The sequence below is a fragment of the Dipodomys merriami genome, unplaced genomic scaffold, assembly GCF_024711535.1.
Source record: "Dipodomys merriami isolate MVZ:Mamm:240054 unplaced genomic scaffold, mDipMer1.0.p SCAF_8, whole genome shotgun sequence".
Classification (NCBI taxonomy): Eukaryota; Metazoa; Chordata; class Mammalia; order Rodentia; family Heteromyidae; genus Dipodomys; species Dipodomys merriami.
In genome coordinates this window covers 27,918,832-27,923,402 of record NW_027206401.1, presented here as the reverse complement: position 1 = coordinate 27,923,402, position 4,571 = coordinate 27,918,832, and the positions used below count along the sequence as shown (strand labels likewise).

Sequence of the window (4,571 nt, the reverse complement as noted above, 5' to 3'; positions counted from 1 at the left end):
GTAATTCTCTTTTGAGATCTAGATTCAAATCTCCAAATTTCAACTGGATCTTTCCAAATTAATGCTCTTTTGATACAGTAAACATATTCTTAAAATGATCCCAATGTCTTCTCAAAGCTCTTCCTATACATTCTAGGACAATGAAAATCATCTCGGTCCTAGACTATCCCTCCCATCAACTTTGAAACTTCGGTTCTGATCATCACACTCACTATTCAGGATGTTTGAAGTCTGCCTCTTCTCTCCCACAGAATCTACCTCAAGTTCAGACCAGTAGCATTTATAGGAATTGTTTAAGTAGTTTCCTGAATTTCTTTCTTATGTTAATATACTTTTTTAAAAATTGCCAGTAAAGATAACTTTTTAAAGGCATACCTTTTTTGTTGTTAGTAGTGGTGGTCATGGGGCTTGAACTCTGTGCCTGGGCACTGTCCCTGAGCTCTTCAGCTCAAGGTGAGTGCTCTACCACTTGAGCCACAGTACCATTTCCAGTTTTTTGGTGGTTAACTAGAGATAAGAGTCTCAGGGACTTTCCTGCTTGGGCTGCCTTTGAACCATGGGTTTCCTGAGGAGCTAGGATTACAGGCATGAGCCACTGGAGTCTGGCGAAAAGGCATATCTTTGAAGATGGCTCTTTTGTGTAAATTTCTTCAATAATACATTGAGAGTTTTAATGCACCACAGAAGGGTCTGGTGACATGACTCCTATCTCTTCCTCTCTTCTCATCTCTCTATGATGAATAATTTCCTAAATATAGCTTTTTATCTTAGCTCTCACAGGAGGTATATATTTTGACCAGAGTCTGAATCCCAATGTTCATTTGTATCTGAATGCCCCAGAAACTCTTACCTTTGTTTTTCAGTTTTCTTGTAACTAAGTCAATCAGCTTTCCTATTACAAACTTCTATGTGCTACCTCTTCTCTCTGAATACTCATAGCTTATCAGCAAGACAAAGGATATTTTAACAGCTGGTTGTGTCTATGTTTATACCCTCAGCATACACCACCACTTGAGCGTATTATATTCCATGAATATTGAACTTCCCTGAGTCTTATTATAAGATCAGTGTTCTTTTTAAACTTGGAAACTAGTTATCCATTAAGGACTCAAATATTAAGTTAAAAAAAATGGAGAGGAAAAGACATACAACATCCTCGTAGAATGAAATCAACGTCATTTTTAACTCCAGAAGATGTATTAGTATATATGTGAGTCAATCAGCAGGAGGTGGGAGACAGAGGTAAGACAGTAGGAAGAGAGGAAACAAGAAGACACAATTTCCCCACTCTGTAAGAAGTTTCCTGTGGGCCTGGACTTTATCAACACAGCCACACATTTTTTTACCATTATCAAAATGTAAGGCTCATCCACATTCCAATTTTAAAGTAGATGTCCTTGTTCTGATCTAAAGGTCACTAATTTTGAGGTTGAAATCTTCTCTATAAGGACTTAATACTTGGTCTGAAATAGTGCAAACAACGTTTCCCAGTTATATTAGATATACCGTAATAAATTAATAAATGGGTGTTCATGCTTTGCATATGTAACATTTTGTGAGTGAAGTTTGCTGATTTATGTTTATGTGTATGTTCAAGACTGGAATATTTTCTTAAAGACTAAATCATTAAGTTTTCCGGGGTGAGTCTAGACTCAGAAATGTGCCAAATTACCATGATTTCTCTGTGAGAGACTCAGAGGGCCTTTCTGGTGCTTCCCTTCTCTTCACTCTTCTCTGTGAAAGCTTCCTCTTTGCATTTTCCCCTAATCGAGCTCTCTCTCTCTCTCTCTTTCTGCATTCCTGAGCGTTGTTAAGAGTCTCACCTTGTCTTATAATTACTTGTTTAGATGTCCTCAAACAAATAATAGCTCTCATGAAGAACTCGTACTCCAAATAATATGAATAAATGAAATGAATAACGTACTCATAAATGCACACATCAATATATTGAAGTCTTAACATTTGATCTGGTTATTTTTCTTCATTGACTTTTTTAAGGTCTAATCATTTATTTGTTATTCTTAAAGACTCGGCTTCAGAAGTAGAAGCTCTCATAGAAGACAGCCTCTGGTTGTTGCTGGTGTTTCTCTTTGGCCTCCTTCATTCTGGAGCCTCTTTCGGTAAATTGTTTCTTCAGTGGAATAGGGTGGCATTTGTGTGACAGGACACATGGAGAATAACACACTGAATCTTGGGTAATTTTTTACCTCCTTTGTTCAGGGATTTTTGAACAACATATTGGCGGACATCATCTTCTTTAGAGAGATTGAAAAGTTTGCAGATTCTGCTAGCCCGCAGGTCAGAGAGGTATCTGTCAAGTCAGGGATATCTTTTTTTCCTTTTTCTTCCTCCTCTTCCCTTCCCTCCCCCTCTCCTCCTCCTTTCCCTCCCTTTCCCCTCCTCCACCTCTTCCTCCTATTTTTATTTTTATTTTTTACAAAGACTAAGTTGAAAACACTCCAATTGGCACCTTGCTCAGTAGCAAAGAACTCAGCCATGAGTCACGACACCTTGCTTCATGGGTAAATCTTGTTTGTGGTTCCCACCACTGATTCAGACCATATATGCCTTCCATTCTTCACCACAGTGTCATTGACAACTTCTGTGAAGATATGCTCCTCATGGAAAGTAGGAAGTTTGCATTCATCTTCCACTTCAGTGATTGCCAACAGCCAACGGCTGGAAAGGAGATACTCAGTTGCATGTTGAAGCAGCAGCTTGCCCTGGAGGAAGCACAAAAGTAGCTTCTTTGCCCTGTAATTATTAATCCAAACACAAAACAGGATACTTCCTCAAAAACCAAGGCCAAGGTTGTTATCAAACAAGACAATTCAGTCTAGAAATTGTTATCATTCCTCCGGGTACTATATGTTTTAGAAACTTTGAATATGCTCATTTGCTTATCATCCAATTATTTTCTGTTTTAATCAAACATTCATAACACATTTACTTCTTGTTTCACATAGGATCTACATGTGACTATTTTTTAAATAGTTTGTTTTCCTAAAGTTTGGTTTGTAGCTATTAATGCCACTGGACTCAGCCCCATAGATTATGTTGTCTCTTAGTAAAACACCCACATACGCAATGAAGCTGTTGTGTTCTGAAAATTGATTGTGCAAAATACTCCTATAAGCTGCAGCTTCTAGAATCAGTGTATATCCTAACAGTTGTTCAGTAAGTAGTTTAAGAGGTGTTTGAATTATTAGGTGAGGGAAGTCACTGTAACAGTTAAACAAAATAACTAAATACATCTGAAGCCATATAATTTAATGTATTAGGAGCAGATCTTTTGAAAATGTCTAGAAAGTTATCCAATATCCTAGTGACCAGCATTTTAAGACACATTTTATAGCTTAAACCCTCAACTTAAGTGCCTACATGGTCCACTGAGGGAGAAGGAAATGGCATACAGGTAACCCTAGCCATGAGAGTAAAAATGCTGTTTCTTGAGTGCAGCATTATTTCCCTGTAAGTATTGTAATTGACAAGAAACTTCCCTTAAATGTGCTAAATCAATTAATTACCCACACACACTTGCTTTAACATCCTGCACCATCGAAACAACTTCCAGATGTCCCATTTGCTAATAATTCTTGGGTCAATATGTTTCAGTGGTTCTACTGTATCAGTCCAGCCAGGAGTACACAGGGCTGAGTCATAGACAACTGACGTCAAATCACTCTTGTCATGAGCTGACTCTTGCTTGGCATAGCCGCAAACTTATTTGTCATCTTGAGCACAGAATTTAATCATTTTCTACCTTGACTTGTTGTAATAAGTAAAAATGAATCAATCACAAAAATATCGAAAAGTACCCAAAATGAATAGCTTTGTGTTTTGATAGGAACTAGATGAGTGCTTAGCAGTGACAGTACTTTGAGACTTCCCCTAATCAATCTTGCGTAAGAATGAACTCTTTAACTCATTTTCCCATTGAGAAAGTATATATGGCAACATTGTCTTCTGTTTGCTATTAAATCTGGCCTTTTTTTCATTTAGAGTCTAATGCTTGTTTTATTTTAGCGCATTTAAAAAAATGTTATTCTAACATACCCAACGAATTAGATTTCTGAAGTCCACTGTTGTGGAGAATCTGAATAGCTTCATGTTTATCCTAATAGTTAAGTTTTCTTCATTAAGTGTCATTTTGCAAGATGAAGAGATACATTTGGAATTGTTTTGCTGCCTTTAGATTTTTTTCTAGAATCTTTAAAACCACATTGCCATTAGTTGAACTTTTTCTCAAGTTTTATGCATTTTATTAACATAAAACCATAAGGCAAATTTGCTTTTAATACTTTTCTTCAAGCTTTGTGCTTTATTAGAAATAACTCATTTACAGAAAACCTTTCATTTGGATTGGTGGTGAGAATAAACACATAGTTCTTGGTGACTTTTATTATTTATTATAAAGTAATTTGGCAGGGTGTTATGTAGGCAACTAAATGAAATAAAAGATTAATCAGAACTACCAATCTTTTTTTGATTTGCAGAGTAACAGAAACCAGCAGTCCAGCTCTGTTTTACTCCCCAAAGGTCTGGCTCAGTATGTGCCAGTGATGGAAAAC

The 4,571-nt window shown here is 36.8% G+C and overlaps 1 pseudogene; it reads right to left on the bottom strand.

Annotated features, from left to right (window-relative positions):
- Window positions 1-2,004: 2,004 nt before the first annotated feature.
- Window positions 2,005-2,704, bottom strand: LOC138818985 (small ribosomal subunit protein eS6 pseudogene; annotated as a pseudogene).
- Window positions 2,705-4,571: the final 1,867 nt, after the last annotated feature.